Source organism: Ambystoma mexicanum, chromosome 4p (genome assembly GCF_040938575.1).
Source record: "Ambystoma mexicanum isolate Mex_15411 chromosome 4p, UKY_AmexF1_1, whole genome shotgun sequence".
NCBI lineage: Eukaryota > Metazoa > Chordata > Amphibia > Caudata > Ambystomatidae > Ambystoma > Ambystoma mexicanum.
In genome coordinates this window covers 41,769,921-41,788,271 of record NC_090927.1, presented here as the reverse complement: position 1 = coordinate 41,788,271, position 18,351 = coordinate 41,769,921, and the positions used below count along the sequence as shown (strand labels likewise).

General features: G+C 44.5%; 1 protein-coding gene across 1 annotated transcript in view; it reads left to right on the top strand.

Moving 5' to 3' along the window:
• Positions 1-2,865: 2,865 nt before the first annotated feature.
• Positions 2,866-18,351, top strand: part of LOC138452731 (zinc finger protein 208-like) — a 292,035-nt gene continuing 276,549 nt past the window's right edge. The window contains exons 1-2 of the mRNA XM_069605079.1: positions 2,866-2,964; positions 5,271-5,382. The gene's annotated coding sequence lies outside the window, so the exon portion shown is untranslated. The remainder of the gene's footprint in view (positions 2,965-5,270; positions 5,383-18,351) is intronic.

The following is an 18,351-nucleotide window of genomic DNA, read 5'->3' as shown; positions in this document are numbered from 1 at the left end:
TCAAAAGTAGAAACACTGGTTATTTATGGGCAGAGGCAGGGTCGGGCTGGGACAAGAAATAGGCCTGGTCACCCAAAAAAAAGTGTCCCACCCCTTGCCTCACGACCCTTGACCTCTGATGACATCACCAGAAGTGATGTCATTTGACCCCACTCCAAAGTGACATCCCGTGAATCGATGAAACACGACCTTTCAACCCTTGACAAAACAGGAAGTGGCATCAAATAGCATTGTTCCTGAGTACACTAAGGCCCTGATTCATGGAATTATGTGCGTGTAAAACAGGGGTTTGCGTGCCATTCTGCCTGCGAATCCCCATTCCTTAAACAGGGATTTGCATGCAGAATAGCACGCAGATCCCAGTTTTACACGCAACTAATTCCATGAATCAGGGCCTAAATTACTGTGAACCCAAGCAGACGTCAAAGGCCAAATGATATGTTATTGTATAGCACTTACGCTTAAGCTCTTTTTTATAGAACAAATATGCATACAATATCACCCAACCTCTGTTGGTACTCATTTATCAACCTAAGAAGGATAAATGGCTTTTGGAAAAAAAAAAAAAAAAAATGTGAAAAAAAACTTTTTTTTCTAATTTTTTTTCCCCAAACCGGCCCAGGCATGGTCAGAAAGCGGCCCCACTCCCCAGGGACGATTTCGGCCGGCCACGGGCCTGGAAGGCTGAGGGTCCAATCCGACCCTGGGCAGAGGTCAAAGTGGGTGGGAACTACTGGTACTACGTTCCCTTATTTTTTGAGGTAAAACCGACATCGTGCGCTGACTTTATTTGACCCAGAGCACTATTTCACTGCTGCAGACAGTGTCTATACAGGTAAAGTTGAGGTGGCTATAGTCCTGGGCATGTCCCTTAAGAGGTGTGAATGCTGTGTGATTGGAAGGGGAGGCTGGAGACAGTGTCTATACAGGTAAAGTTGAGGTGGCTATAGTCCTGGGCATGTCCCTTAAAAGGTGTGAATGCTGTGTGATTGGAAGGGGAGGCTGCAGACAGTGTCTATACAGGTAAAGGTGAGGTGGCTATAGTCCTGGGCATGTCCCTTAAGAGGTGTGAATGCTGTGTGATTGGAAGGTGGGTGCTGCTTAAAACTGCATGATGTGCAATGACAGACTCATGGTAGTCACTTAGATGCATTTTCTTTCATTGTGTTTTTATCAGTCTTGATTGAACTGTTGTAAAACACAGAGGTGTGAGGTGGAGTGGAGGAAAAGGAGGACCCAGTGATGGGGGTTTGAATTGGGGAGGGTGGTGAGTACGGGTGGTGGGGGCACAGGGAGGACCTGGTGATGGGGGTTTGAACTGGGGAGGGTGGTGAGTAAGGGTCGGGAGGGGCACAGGGAGGACCGAGGTATGGGGGTTTGAATTGGGGAGGGTGGTGCGCATGGGTCGGTGGGGCACAGGGAGGACCCAGTAATGGGAGTTGAATTGGGGAGGGTGGTGAGTACGGGTCGGTGGGGCACATGGAGGACCCAGTGATGGGGATTTGAATTGGGGAGGGTGGTGAGTACGGGTCAGGGGGGCACAGGGAGGACCCAGTGACAGGGGGTTTGTATTGGGCAGGGTGGTGAGTAGGGGTGGGGGGTGCACATGGTTGTAGGGTGGCCAACTCTTTGATAGACTTTCGCGGCACACTTGCCCACAAGGCTGTGATGACGTCACAATGTCATTCACATTTGGCCCGCCCCTTTTTTTCATTTACATTTTTTTAATGGCTCTTAATTCCTGGCTTAATTGAAATGCAAATGGTTTGTCCTTGGGAGGTGATGGTCATGTTTTTTAACTGCAAACATGGCCATCACGACACTAGTTCCGGGAGGATAGCTCAGCGGCAGCGTGCGCGAAGACGACACAAAGCAACAACAGGTTCGATCCCCGGGTCCGCGCTTAGAAACCTCTGGGTGTTTAAGCGCATTATAAATACGTAACTAAGACAAAAAAACAAAAAAAAACACAATTATGCAACTAAGAAAAACAAATAATTCCTGTAACAGCGCCTCGATGCTTGCGGGCTGTGTGAGCGCTTTATAAATGTTAAATAAATTAAAAAAAATAGGAACAAAGCATTAGCATTTGAATGAAGCCAGGTGTCAGAGCGTTACAGCTTGAACTGCAGGCTCAAAGGGAGCCAGAGCTGCAAAGCTGCCCAGAGAAAGAAAGCAGCAGGCGGCAGCGCCGTGCTGTGTGCATGGCCACTTCAGTTTGCAGAGTGGCTGTGCTGTAGCGTCAGGACAACCTGCGTCCCGCACAGCCACCCTGCAAACTGTGGACAGAGTCTCTAATCGCAGGACAATCCCGTGAAATCCGGGACTGAGGAGAAGAGGGGAAAACAGGTCCCTTTTTATTTATTTTTTAACACTTCGTTTTTTTACACATGGTTATAAAAAGAGTGACACGTGGCAAATAACCTTTTTGGAAAATGGGTAAAAAAAATCTTTTAGAGACACTATGAAAGTGCGTGGTAATGGCGGGTCTGCACATGCGCCAAGGATGCGTGGAATATTCAGAACTAAACCGGAAAAAGAGATGTGCGCATGCTTAGTAGCAAAGCCACTTGATAGATAAGATGCCGGAAGCGGCTATCTGCGCATGTTCTATAGTTTATCCTCTTTACAGAAATGATTCCGGAAGTCAAGATCTGAGCATGCTCGAAAGCATGGTCACTTGATAGATAAGATGCGAGATGCGACTATCTGCGCAAGCTCCATAGTAAAGGCACTTTACGGATACGATCAGAAGCGACGTTCTGCGCATGCTTGATAGTAAAACCACTTGACAGATATGGTGCCGGAAGCGAAGATCTGCGCATGCTCGATAGTAAAGCCACGTGACGGGTATGGTACGGGAAGCGAAGATCTGCGCATGCTCAGAAGTAAAGGCCCCCTTCGTAGCAGGACTTACTCTCGAGTTGGCCGCTCTTGTGCGCTTTGCTCTCCAGGCTGGTAAACGTTAGTTGCAGATGGCATTTTAAAGAACAAAAAAATAAAACCAGCAGCATTCCACATGCAGGGAAGTGACGTAGTTCTGCTCTGTCCAGGGCCTATGAGGCAAGGTGCATGCAAGCCTCCTACCTTGCATGTGCATTGACACCCACAGGGGTGACTGCACAACTAGCACCATTCCACATGCAGGGAAGTGACCTAGCCGAGCTCTGTCCAGTGCCTATGGGGCAAAGTGCATGCAAGCCTCCTAACTTGCATGTGCATTGACACCAACAGGGGTGACTCTGCAGAACTAGCCCCATTACATATGCAGGGAAGTGACCTAGCCGAGCTCTGTCCAGGGCCTATGTGGCAAAGTGCATGCAAGCCTCCTAACTTGCATGTGCATTGACACCCACATGGGTGACTCTGCCAACTAGCCCCATTACACATGTAGGGAGGTGACCTAGTCCTGCTCTGTCCAGGGCCTATGGGGCAAAGTGCATGCAAGCCTCCTAACTTGCATGTGCATTGACACCCACAGGGGTGACTCTGCACAACTAGCCCCATTCCACATGCAGGGAAGTCACCTACCCGAGCTCTGTCCAGGGCCTATGGGGCAAAGTGCATGTAAGCCTCCTAACTTGCATGTGCATTGACACCCACAGGGGTGACTCTGCACAACTAGCACCATTCCACATGCAGGGAAGTGACCTAGCCGAGCTCTGTCCAGGGCCTATGGGGCAAAGTGCATGCAAGCCTTCTACCTTGCATGTGCATTGACACCCACAGGGGTGACTCTGCAGAACTAGCCCCATTCCACATGCAGAGAAGTGACCTAGCCGAGCTCTGTCCAGGGCCTATGGGGCAAAGTGCATGCAAGCCTCCTAACTTGCATGTGCATTGACACCCACAGGGGTGACTCCGCACAACTAGCCCCATTCCACATGCAGGGAAGTCACCTAGTCGAGCTCTGTCCAGGCCCTATGGGGCAAAGTACATGCAAGCCTCCTAACTTGCATGTGCATTGACACCCACAGGGGTGACTCTGCATAACTAGCCCTATTCCACATGCAGGGAAGTGACCTAGCCGAGCTCTGTCCAGGGCCTATGGGGCAAAGTGCATGCAAGCCTCCTAACTTGCATGTGCATTGACACCCACAGGGGTGACTCTGCACAACTAGCACCATTACACATGCAGGGAAGTCACCTAGCCGAGCTCTGTCCAAGGAAAAGAGAATGAATGGTAAGAATGGGGAAGGGGGGCTTTTAGTGGTGTCAGAGGGGGATTTAAAGGTGAATGGATTCTTTGAGGGAGATTATCGTCCTGAACAGGCTCCTGGGATTTATCTGAAAAAAGGTGGATGGTGGCTCTGAAAACTGACGAGAAGGGTTTGGTGGCCTGTGGCCTAAGGGGAGTTTCATGAGGGTCCCTAGCATTCAGTCCTGACACTTTTTAAAAAAGCCCTTAGTATGCTTGGATTTTTCAAAATGTTTTGCAAGGAACCTGGGGTTGGTCACCCTAAGTTACCTGGGGGAACTCAGACCTGGAACCCCTGCTCACTGTGCTTAGCGAGGCACAGCTCCACCTCACTGATGAGGACCAACAAGGCTGAAACACGTGTATGCGGTTGCTGTTGGTACTCTTGTTCAGAAGGGATTTGCCTGAGCATTTCTGTGCTGGACTGCCCATGTGGGCGGGACAAAGACTAATATGCAAATGAATATTTCCCATCTGTGGAAGGTACAGTGAGCAAAAAGCGATGGCTGCGGACTCTCAAAGTGGGGGAAAAAACCACAGAACAGGTTATCATGCCATGTTCTTTCTGGAGAAGGGCGTCTGCTACCTTTTTTGGAAAATCTTAGAAACTACTCACGGAAACCGTTCCAAGGTTACAGGAAGGGGCTGTGAGGTGGGGCATTTCAGGAATGAGGATTGGCTATTGAAAGCAGGTGGTCAGGAGATTATGCTGAGGAAAGCAGGATGGGTCTCTGGGGCGTGGAGGTGACTGAGTAGTGGAATAACAATTCACTAGATATTACAGGCTGAGTGGGAGTGTTTCGTTCCTAGACTGAGTACAGTGAAGACCGGTTCAGCTGAGTGGAGTGGCCATGTTAGGATTGGTAATGCTGAGGAGAGTGGTAGTGGGTTCGGAGTTTGGTGCAGTATAGTCTGCATTGCGGGCTACATCACTGTGTGCTGAAGCTTGCTGTATGTACAATACCTGTCTTTTCACCAAACGTGAGAGCAATTGTGCTTCAAATGGTTCTTCAGTAAGGCCTCACTAGGTGGCTGTTTCATTAAACTTATTGAACATTGTCATTTCTAACAGAATCAATGCACCTGTGAAACATCACTGATGGCCGAGGTAATCCTTGAATAGGTGCTGTGACAGGCCCAGTTCAGCTGTACAAAGAAAATACAAATAAGGGAAATGCATCCAGGTATGTCAACGTAACTTCTCTGCTAATATGTTCCCTATTGGTTATTGTTTGTGTTTCATAAGAAAGCTGTTCGGTGGGCAGCTGCTGCACTATAAAACATGTTCGGGGGGAAATGCGTCTTGCTAAACTGTGTGTGACTTTTAAAACTATTGGGTGCTGAAAAAAAAGGCAGTTAACAAAGGTACTCTTTAAAATGTGTATTGTCTTGAATTGTCCTTTTGATTCTCAGCACGGTGGATTGTTGCAGCACACACACAACACGTTCTGTGCAGTGCTGCTGGGTTGTCCTTTGGGGTCCCTTTTCTATTTTCTCTGTATTACCTTGTGTGAACAACTGTTCCCAAGGGTAGGAAGGATATTTATATCCTCTACATTATATTTTGTGAGACCAGCATGACTCACCTTATGTGGAGTGCTCAGGGAGATGGTGTATCCCATTTCTCACTACTCCTGTGACACTTCTGTTACAGTGACAAGCTTAACCTAAATGGCTGGTGGCAGAGAACCTTTACTACCGATTCTGTTCAACTTATTCGCAGGCTGTTTTCACAGCTACGGTAAGGCACCCTTGGGTGACCATTTTCCCAAAATGACCCCTATCTTCTTTTTTTGCCATTTTTCGTTTGCTTGTCCTTTCCAGGTCCTTCCCCTACCCTTCAGGGTGGGAAATGCCTTTGTGTGATTTTTGTCTTCGGCGGGAGACCTTGGGCAAGCCCGCCCAGGCTCCAGAGTGTCTGAGAAGTCAAGAAGCGGGGGAGGAGTCCAAAACTCTGCAGCCCTTTGTCTTCCAGCCTGCCTGCTTTGAACCAGTTCCAACTGGGAGGTTGGCTGTTCTGAAAGGACTGCCACACACTCAGGTTTGAATGTTGCACACCTGTTGATTGGCTAGGTTCCTGTATAAAGTTCAGATCCCAGAAGCTGAGGAAGTAGTCGACCACTGAACCAAATCCAAAGATCAAGAAAAACAGGCCGAGACAATTTCCAGCGAGGAACACATCCTAGTGTTATAAAAGAGATGTTAGTTACAATTAATGAGAGTCTGTAAGAAATCTCTTCTCCAATTGGAGCCACTCGCGACGATTCGCAGCACAATTTTACATCCCACCTTATTTATTTACAAAAATAGCATCTTGATGTCACGCTGCACGTGACATCATTACGTTACAGAGTTATCGCTTCTAACGCTAATCAAGCCCAAAACTCACCGGACGCAAAAATAATTCAATGTTATAATTGGAAATTTCACAATAATAGTGAATCTTTGTCTATAGATAAGTCACCAATGTCTGGGAAAATATATGAACTAGGGGCCCCAGAAATATATTATACTCTAAGTATTCTCGACACATACAAGAGAGAAAGAGTGCACTTGCCAAAGTAAATATTCCAAAATGTTATGAAACGCGCAAACTTATCTTTCCCTTCATAACCACACCTTACATGAGTGGTGAGGGAACAGGAAGGCTACATTGAGAAAAGATTATAGTTAATACGAGCCCTTAGAACCGCTCATATTTCACATCATCAAGCCACTAACCGTGGTCTAACTGGCAACTCTGTTAACTCGCCAAGTCCTGCTCAGCTACACCCCATAAGATGCGAGTTATGTTTTCATGCCCAATTCACTATTATTAAGGGTACTGGAGAACTAATACATTTCTTAAGTAGATATTCAACAAAGGTTTTAAACTTCCTATGACTATTGATTCCCAAAACTGCGCAGAACAGCCATTGTCAAAATCCTGTGCCTATATGTTCAAATCCAAAGGCACAGTCTTGTTGGTGGACCCATGGGCATCCAAACCAATACTTTCAACTCTGTGCATCCAATTAGTATTTCTATCATTCTGCCACCATTGTTACACTATGCTCCCCTTTAGCATGATGGCCCTCGCACCTCACATTCATCTCCCAGTAGTACATCATCTGGTTATTACAACATCTACAACTAAGCAAATCTGCTATCATTAGCATTCAAATGTTGGCATGAACAATGTAACCATACAAACACAGTATCCTCATCCAAAACAAGTCATCAGACCCTATCTTATACAGGAGACCCAATTTAAAGAAATGAGCTCATCTCATGTTCCGTGGTCAGACCCATGAACAGTTTTATATCTGAAGATTGCCCTGGATTCCGCCCTCCTTAGAGCCATTTCTGTCACCCCCTTTGAGCTTCTTTGGTATTGTTAAAAATCAGTAAATGTAATATCTGCCTTGCAGTCCATTTGATGGCACTCTTGCTAATGAACAGACAAAGGGAGTTTCGGATCATCTTTGTTCCATGTATTTAAGTGCTTGCCAATCTGAATCTTTAACTCTCGGATCGTGCTGACAATATAATGAAGTCCGAACCGACGCATAATAGAATAGACAACGAATTTGGTCCTACAGTTAATGAAACTTGTGATGTTCAAACTTATAACGTTCATTTCTTCTTGGATGTTAATCTTAATGGATTTATGTTTTTTGGTGTACTCACACATTTTACTCATTCTACCAGTTATACCATGGCTTAGCTAGGTTTTGGGTCCCTGCAATGGTTTAAAAAAAGAAGGGCTCAATTCCCTTTTAAGCGTCGGGGTTGTGTAAATACAAAAGTGGGTCAATCCATCAGATATGGCTGCAAGTCAGAATCAAGCAACCGAATATTCCCGTGTTTCAGTAGTATCTTGTGCAGTTTGGTGTTCTCAACTGAATATTGTGTCACCATTCTTACAGTCTGCATGTCCTTTGTTTTGGACTGTTTGGGTTTAAGAAAATCACATTTATACAAAGTAAGACTTTTCTTTTTTGAATTCATCACAATATCTTTGTTTCCTCTAGCACCAAACCTTTGTCAAGAATATTAAATTTGTTCTCAAATACTGGCAGCTCTCTACAGTTTCGGCGTGCTCTTATATATTCTCCCATTGGAATGTTCCGATTCGCACTAAGTTTGTGACAACTACTCGCTATTAGTATCGAATTTACCTCTGTAGTTTTCCTAAAGGTTTGAGACATAATGACATTGCCTGAGACATATAAATGAACATCCAAGAAATCAAACTCAGTCGGATGTGAATTGTATACCAAAGGTGTTGTTATTCAAAAACCGAACAAATTCAAATAAATGTCTTTCTATACCCTGCCAAATCATAAATATGTCCTCTATATATCTGACCCACAACTTTATTCTTGGTGTATAATCAGTCTCAGAATATATTATTTAATTTAATGTATTAATGTGTTAGAGCTTAACATAAGCTTTTCACATAACATAAGTCATTACAAATTACAAAAGTACATATTATTATAATTTCAACAGAAAAGAAAAGGTGAAAATAACAAATCATATTCTTTAAATTATGTCAAAAATGTCAAGTACAAAATCAAATTAGAATAAAATTCCATCGTAAATATGTTTGTGCAATACGTACACGTTGGCTTTGTGCTTTGTTTGTCTGTGTACAGTATTTTTTGTGACACATTCAGATTCTAAAAATAAGGGATTCTCAAGGTCTGATTTGTACAGAAATACTTGATAGATCCAAAATGAAGTCTTTGGTATGAGCAACAGGATAGAAGGAAAAGCTAGCATCTATATAGTTATATTCAGCTGTTTCTCTACTGTCAGCCACACATTATACATTGCAATGTGGAGTTTCATCCTAGTTGCGTTAAGCGCCCTTAACCAAAAGTCGTTGCTGCTGATATGATCCATTCTATGAACAAAGTCCCCATAATATGTAGTATAGGTTTTTGTCATGGTAGGACACCTAGTAAGAACATGTTTACCAGTTTCAGTGATGGATCTATTCATGCAGAGTCGACAAAAGCGTTCTGATTTTGCGAGATTGTTCATAATACCGCTGATAGCCAATACCGGTAGTTGGTCAATCCTCAGCAGAAGGATAAACCGTCTCAATCGAGGCGAAGGGCATAGAGATAGATTTGATGATGGCTTCTTAAAGGTGTATCCCATATGCTGTACAAATTTATACCGTTTCAGGTCTTCCAAGTGTGCAAAGTTGTCGATCCAGTCGTCTAACTCAGATTATTTTCACAGAGCACGCAATACACTGGCTTCATCCCCGTAAGGCTTAGTAATCCAGCTGATCTTTCCCAGGTAATCAGTCAGTTGTTTTTTCATGAAAAGGAGTGAAGAAGATTTGTTGATTTCACTATACATAATATTCAGCAAAGGGTTCTCTGATTGAGGTGACATTTTTTTACGTAAAGTTCAGCCCTTCTTCTAAGTACTCGAGCTTTCCATGAAATGAGACCCAGTTTGAATCTAAGAATGGACATGGGTATACAATTCGGAAGTCCAAGTATTTTCTTCCAAAATTTCCCCACAAGTATTTGGAGCCATCCCAGATCGATCACCTGTAGAGCTTCTAGTCCATAGATAATCATGGGAGTTAGTACCTGCTGATATAATTGTCGTGCAGCCCAGACAGTATAACCGCCATGAGAAGAAGAAAAGCGATGAATCAGGGCAGTAATTTGGGCTGCTCGTGTAATTCGGGCTTGCTTACACATAGTGTATTGCCCTTTAGGCTCAATACCCAGGTATCTGTAATGGGGTGTATATAGTATTGCAGTCCCATGTATATTAACATTCACACGTGCGATCTTCTTGCTGCTAAAGATCATCATCTGGGTTTTATCCAGGTTGATTATTAAGCCGTTTCTTTGGGCATAGGTCCATAGTGTCTCTGCAGTATTTCGAAGACCACTAACTGTATGGTCCATAATAACCAAGTCATCTGCATAGGCAAGCACCGAGCAGTGAGCTGGGCCTATCTTGGGGGGACAATTGTGTTCTGCTGACAATACTTGCGGGATATCGTGGACAAACAGGTTGTATAGGATCGGAGCTGTAACACAACCTTGCTTTATGCCACGAGTTTGATTAATCTTGTTGGTCATATTCCCCTTTGAATCTAATTTCAAGAAGCTGTAGTGTTGCAGTGTAGTAGCTTAAGATAGTAAAGTATTCCTTTCGGGCAGCCCAAGGTCTCAAGTTTAGCCCACAGCAGATCTCTAGGGACTAGATCGAAGGCCGCCCTGAAATCAATGTATAATACATACAATGGAGGATTGCCGGAGGTTCTGGCTCTGTTACGTAGCATATCCATTACAATTAGATTATTCGTTGTAGAGTATCCACTCCTGAAGCCGCATTGGAATCTATCCAGGATCTTCTCCTTATCTACCCATATTTGAAGTTCATGGAGTAAGCACGTCGCAAATAATTTGCCCGTACAATCAAGCATAGAGAGAAGACGATACTTAGAAGGATCTGTCCGGTCTCCCCTCTTATAAATCGGGACCAGGATCACTGTCTGCCAGGATTCCGGGATGAGCCCATCTTGTAAAATCTTTTCAAATAATATTTTCAGGACCTCTGCCCAGTACTCCGGATTACTTTTTAGTATGGCATTCGCCAGACCATTAGGCCCAGGTGCTCTTGATGCTTTGAGGGTTTTTATCATGATAATCAATGATTCCGCCGTCACCCTGAAAGGGGGAGAAGGTCGGTCCCAAGTTATCATTTCCTGGGAGAGATCCATAGTGTTATGATTGCGATTTCTCAGGAATTCCTCCCATTGGCTCATCCCAATCGGGTTATTAAGGGAGCTACCTCTTGCCTGTCTCAATAGGTCCCATATAGAGCAGGTATTCACGGCACAGAGTATCTGGACTGTTTTTTGCCATTTAGCTAATTTAGCTGCATAGCGTTTCTGTCTGAGCCATGATCTAAAGGCATTTTTACGCTTCTTGCTTGAGATCTGGTAGCTCTCCCATGTGATGGAGGTTTTCCATAGCTTCCTGAGCTCTGCTCTTAAAGATCTTTTAGCGTCTCTGATTTCAATGTCGAAAGAATTAATTGGTTTAGCATCTGGGGCTAACATGTTAATATTGGCTGTCGCATAATTGCATGAGAAAGTGGTAATCCATTCTTCGATGTCATTACAGGACATAGGTATGAGGACTTCATATCCCCTGTTTGTCATATCTATTATAGCTTCAGCTGCTTTCAAGATGTTTTTGTCAGACAAACGGATGTTTGAGGAGGTATGATTCGTTCTCAGATCACCAATAGGTCTTGGATAAGCCTGCTGTAGCAAAAAATCAAATGATAATGTTAGTGAGGCATGATCACTCCAGTCGTTTTTATTGGCTCTCGTATCGTTGACCCTTTTAGCCATTGTGGGACTTACACAGATAAAATAAGAGTACTTCTGGATTTACCATTGCTCCATGTAGGTTGCCCTGGATAGTCACTGCTAGTTCGACCATTTAAAATTTCAAGGTCCCATATATTAAGAAAGTTTAGCCATAGTAGTCCCTCGGGGTTCGCCTCCTGGTGCCACAGCATACCTATCCTCTTTATAGAAGGATTATCGCTTCTGCTCACAGATCCCACAATATGGCAGTTAAAATCACCTGCAATTATTACAAGATTCTTTTCTGGGTCAATCATCCAGTCGATCAGCAGGTCGTGGCAAGCTTCCTGTATGAGGTCTCTATTAGAGGACTCTGGTGGATTGTAGAGGTTGATCAATAACATTTTATCCACTTTATCCTTGCTGGGGAGTTCTAATTCGACCGCTAGCACAAATTCATCCATGTTAGAATGGATCCGAGTTGACTTTAATGGATGTGAAATTCCAATAAGGAGACCCCTAGATGGTCTTCCCCGGGGTCCCTTTTTGGCTAATTCCTGATGGATAGTGTAGCCATTAAAAACGGCCCGAGTGGTAAGCCACGTCTCCTGAAGACAAATGCAGGTGTGACCAGCTAACATAGGAGTTGAGCCGTCCGCTGAAAATAAATGGCTGATTCCCCGGCAGTTCCATGAAACTAAACTTTGATCTCATTGGGATAGTGACAGTGCCGGAAGAGACTCTGCTAGCCATTTAAGAACGTTCTGGACATCTGCTAGCTGTACTGAGTTGCCTTTTGGTAACTGCAGCACCTTGCTTTCTTTGGTTTTGGTGCTTGGCACTTGCATTGGCCATTGTGGATTGATTATATTAGGGTCAGCGTCAACTTCAATATCCACTTCCCATAGACTGGCCTTAGAGTTGCGCAGCAGATTAGCTGTTGCAAATAATTTACAGTGAATTGCTGATATATTGGAGTTCCTTGCTTTCAGTGGTTCAACAAATTCAAAGTCCTCCGATCTCAACACTCTCAGTTGCGGAATAGAGTGTAATCTGGTCATCAGCGCTGATCTGGAAATCCAGTCATGGTCACTGTTCTGATACAAGTTCTTAATAATGCAAGTCCTTCCGCCTTTGCCCAATATCGCATTAGCTTTGTCCTCCTCTGGCAGTGCGGTTATTATTGTGGATGAGATGTCAATCTGAGTAAGATTGATTGGGTCAGTATTTGTAGCATTCGGCGCTGGATGCGCCCCCTGCTCATTTGCACAGAATGAGGGCTCAATATCCATCTCATCAGCTGGATTTGAGACGTTATTCTTATTTAAGTCCTCCTCTTCCATTGGATATGCGGTGGTACTCTTATCAAGGTCAATTTACCCTCCTTGCCCATAGTACCTTCGCACACCCTGGTCACTTTCCGTTTTACTTTTCTCCGTATCTTTTTGGGGGTACTACCTTCCGTGGGTATAGATATTTCTTCTTCCGGCTCTGCTGAATCAGGTAGTATTATGGTGGCCAATTGGCGCTTTTTCCTCGTGATCGCTCTTCTAGCCAATCGTCGCTGTTTGCGTGAAAAAAATACATCAACATTAGTGGTAGTATTTAGATCATGATCAGCTGTTTCCGGGCATGCTGGCAAAGAGATGTTCCCTTCCTTCTGTGCAGACTCTGGGTTACTGTTATCAGCTATGTTTCCTGCTGGAAGGGTAAGGGTAACTTCTAATATCCTCCCACACATCTTCAGCAGGATATTTAAAGCAAATTGCAGAGATGCGACCGAGGATTGCAGGTCCCCCAAGGTCATTTGGCTTTCCCCATGTTCTCTGCTGCTATCTGCTTCAGATAATTCTAATTGTACATCCAGATTGGGAGAGGCGGATAGTCTGTTAGATGTTTCTCTTTGTGAATCCGTAGACAAATGTTGATAGCTGTTGTTCTGATTGCTAGGTATGCTTCCTAGTAAAGGGGTCATAGATCTCTGCATAGATAAGCAGAGTTCTAGTAATGAGTTGTTATCAATATCGCTTTCTCCTAGTACATCTACTGCATCTGTAGTGTTATTCAAGCTTTGGCTGCCAGGCACTATTTCTGTGTGTGGTGGAGAGCTTATTGTATTTGGGGTACCAGGAGGTGGAAAGAAGTCGGTGATTGCACCTCATTCCACAGGTGTAGCTTTAGATCCTTTACATCCATTCATATTAGATGTGGGAGTCTTGCTCCTCTGGTTGCGTAAATTATATCTCGTAGCTGAGCACTTCTTGACTGTAAGCATTGTTCAGCTTGCAACTCTGCTTATATTGATGGTCACTCACAGATGTGTAGTGTAGTTACTAAAAAGGACCTAAGTAGCCACACCACCTTGAAAGCCGTATATTTGTGTGCCTCTTGCTCAATAGGCTAAACAGCGCCAGGCGGTATTGGTAATGTGGATCTGTACCCTATTGACAGAGAGTATATTGCTGTAAGGTGATTTAGTGCTCCTAGGACCCCCATCAGGGGTTCAGGGTAATTTCTGCAGTCTGTCAAATAGGAGATTCAAATGCTTGTTGATGTAATTATTGGTACCTTGGATATAGCTCCAAGGTCAAGCAGTGTTGCCCACTGTCTCCTAGGACAGGCAATCAGATGGCGCCAATCTCTATCACAAATATTGGGCCAGGAGAAAACAAATGTGCAGAAAGAGGAGGAAAATGTGTCTGGGGAGTTCCCTCCAAGTCTTCATCAATAGGAGGTCTCCACTTGGAATACTGTGGAACTGCTATAGCCCCTGGGGGAAGGGAATGCTAGTCACACAAATGAGCGTTAAAGGCATGCAGTGACTATGGCCGCTTCTGACAATCTCTCCTCTAAGAGGCTTTCAAAGCTGGCCCAGTGAACAGCAATACAATATTGGTCCAAGGGAAGGAGGACGGGTGAAGGAAGGAGCTGGTGGGGGGGGGGGCTCAGCTAGGAAAATGACACAGCCTGCTGGGCGATATAGCCAGTAATAAACAGTACAGCTCGCCCCTGCATTACACAACTCTTACCGCTCATGTCCTTCTTTCACTGCACTTCGTAATAGCAGCTCTATCAGTGATGGTGGAAACGGCCCCCCCACGGCTCACCGCGGCTTCCGCGGCTCACCCTCCAGCAATGACCGCACTTCGCAAGTCCGTGGGTCCGTGGGTGCTGGTACTGGTGTTGGCAGGCGAACGCCGGTGGGAGCAGTGGGTGCTGCGGTTGCAAATGCTGGTACGGGCGCAGGCTCGTTTCCGGAGTGCACAGCCTCGAGTATTCGAGGAAGGGACCTCAACTACGTGAGATTGCGAGAGATCGCACACACTAACTGACTCAAGCCGCACCTCTCAGAGTCAGCAAGACAAACAGAGGCCGCTTCCGAGTCAAACAGAGGCCTCAGAATATATAAAGATGTTTAAAAAAATAAAACATGAAGCGGTTGGCCAGAGATGCAATATAATTGGCCCCCATGGCCACCCCCCTCGTTTGCTTGTACAAGGTATTATCAAATAGAAAAATATTGTTCTGTCAGGTAAATTCCAATAGTTCCTTTAACATGGTAATATGTACGAAACAGATCTACTAGCATAGATATGATCGAGGGTCTTGAGTGCCAAAACATGTTCAATAGAAGTATATAAAGCTTTCACATCTAAGGTGACAAGGCAATAATATTCCGTCCATGAAAAACTTTACAACAGTTGTAATAAATGCATCGTATATTTGTATTTTATTAAGTGCCTTAAACCAAAGTGCTGTACATAGGATACAGAACAGTACAATATAAATGTATAAACAATACAACCCAGAAAGGAATCACTCAAGAATGTTGAAGTAGGCAAGATTTCAGGGGACCACGGAACAGAGAATAGACACAGATAAAGCAAAGAGAAAGTGGAAGAGCGTTCCAGTGAAGAGGAGCAAGGAGTTCAAAGGAACAAAAACGAGACTGTGAACAGGGGGGACGAGGAACCAAAAGTAGGGATTGAGAGGAAGAGCAAAGAGAACGTTATGGGATATAGAAAGATATTAGAGCAGTAAGATAGTTAGAAGCAAGACCATACAGAAATTTAAAAACAAAACCGAAAAAATTAAATTTAATTTGAGAATGAAAGGCTAGCCAACCAAAGTAGCCAATGAAGTGTTACAAGAGAAGAGGATATAGAGTCCTGCGACGAGAGAAGACACAGAAGACGAATAGAAGAATTGAACACTGATTTAAGAGGTGCAAGAGGAGAGTTGGGGAGCCCAAGCAGGGCTGATGAACAGTAGAAAAATCGAGAGAAAATTAAAGAAGAAATTAGAAGTTTAGATGCTTGAAAGGTAAGAATGGATGAGCCTTGCAAATATTATAGAGATGAACGACAGGAACAGGAAGTTAATGAGATGTGATAGAGAAAAGAAATATTTGTGTCAAAGTAAAGACCTAGATTATGAGTGAATGGTGAGATAGAGAGTGGAGACGGAGGAAAGGATATAAAAGAGGATGCAAGATGAGGAGAAAGAGTGTTGGCGGGAAAGAACAATACCTCAGTATTCCCGGCATTGAGGGTGAGATAATGGGAGGGCATCCAAGATTTAATTGCAACCAAGCAAGCAGAAAGATTGTGATGAATTTCAGCAGAGAAAGAGGAGAAGGAAATAAATAATTGGGTGTCTTCCGCATAGAAATGGCGAGATAGCCCAAAGGAAGAAATAACAGCTGCAAGATAGGATGTATAGAGCGAAAATAAAGGACTCAAACCCGACCCTTGAAGCACTCCATGGGCAAGCGAGAATGACTCGGAGGACTTGCCTGCCCAAGTGACCAAAAATGTTCTATTAGAGAGATGAGAGAAACCAAGAAAGGAGCGAACCTGAAAGACCAAGTGAAGCCAAAAGTAAGGAGTGATCAACAGTGTCGAAAGCAGCCGATGGATCAAGAAGAATGAGAACGGATGAGTGCTTAGATTATCGTACAGAAAGAAGAGAGTTCAGCTCCGAGAGAAGAGCAGTTTCTGTAGTTTGAAAGGGGCAGAAACCAGATTGAAATTGGGGAAGAATAGTAGAATTAGAAACAAACGTGGAAATCTGAGCATAAACAAGCCATTTCAGAAGTTTAGAAAGATAAGGAAGCGGTGGAAATTGGACGAAAGTGGATCAGCAGTGGGTTTCTTTAAAATAGGAATAATGGTTGCGTGCTTAAATGATAAAAGGAAAAGTGGAGGTGGAAAGACAGATATTGAAAAAGGAGACTAGGTAGGGTACAAGAAAAGGATAAACCTTCATAATTAACGCAGAGGGAATAAAGTCAGTAGTGGAAGCAGTAGGCTGGGCTTTAGCTAGAAAAACAGAAACAGGAGCAAAGTGAGTAATAGAGGCAGAAGGAATAGGAACTGGAGAGGGAGAGGCCCCTTGGGTGACTTAGATGCTTCGATGTCCTGACGAAGAGACAGAACTTTTGAGGAAAAGAAGTGAGCAAAATCAGAGGTAGAAAGAAAAGAATTAGCAGAATGATCAATAGTAGGAGAGAGAAGACGTGCAAGAGTTTGATTAAGAAAAATAAAGACGCTTAGCAGTAAGTAAACAGTCATAAAGAGAAATAAGAGGAGCAATCAGGTGTGGATTTAGTCTTGAGCCAACGCCTTTCAAAGCAGCGAAGACGACGACGCATGGAACGCAAGTGGGGAGAGAGCCAAGGTTGAGAAGGTTCATGAGTAGGACCGAAAGGTAATAGGTATCATAGAAAGGTATCTCTTAAGTATGCAGGCAACTTGCCAACTTCCTTAGATATGATGTATCTCGAGTACTTTTCTGTTAGCCAACCTATCCCTCTTACAATGGGCCGACCCCCTGGTATAGTATCAAATGCTTTGTGAATTTTGAGGAAAAAGTAAATCCTAAGTATTCTAGGATTTGCTGTTGATACATATCTCTTATCATGGTATGGTATTGTTTATTTATATAGCGCCTATACACAGGCAAGTGTTTTCAAAGCGCTCAAGGCGGGTGGGAACATGGGGAAAAAACAGTCGCTCAGAGCCCTTGAAATTCGGAGATGATAATAGTCTGCACAGACAGAGTAAGTACGTACAAAATACATTTAACAATTTGGGATTCAGCAAATAGGCCTGACAGCGATTCTGCAGTTTTTAAAGTGCAATTACGGGGTGAAGACAAGGGAGAACAGACATGTGATCTTCAGGCGAGGTGCGTAAGGAACGAGCAAGTGCACAGAGGGTCAAAGGGCGTGGGAGCATCAAGTGCACCCGGTCATTTGAGACTGGGGTAAGTGCAGAAAGAGCCACGCTCTAGGGTTAATGTCTCAAGTGCATTGAGTGTGGGTGGGGTGTAAGGTCCTGGGGCAAGTACGAGGGATGACTGGCGGGCTGCCAGGGATCAATGAGACACGGCAGCCAGTCAGCATGCTGTAAGGAAGAGGAGGGAGAGAGGGAAAAACAGAGAACTAGGTTAGCAGGATAGAGTGAGAGAGAGAAGGAAGAGGAGAAGAGGAAAGTCTTGAGGAGTTTCCGGAATTTAAGGAGATCCGGCTCAAGACGTAGGGCGGCAGGGAAGTTGTTCCAGAGGGAGGCACCAGCTGAGGATAAGTTTCTCCCTCCAAATCTCTAGTTGGAGAACCGGCTCACTCGCAGAAGGTTGGAGATAGATGAGCGGAGGGCTTGTGAGGGACAGTATTTAGGTAGGTGGCGTTGCAGGTAGGTAGGTCCCAGGCCCCAGAAAGCCTTGTGAACATTGCAAAGGGTCTTGAATTTGATCCTTGCAGCCATGGGAGCCAGTGAAGGGATTTCCAGGCTGGAGAGATGCGGTTCCT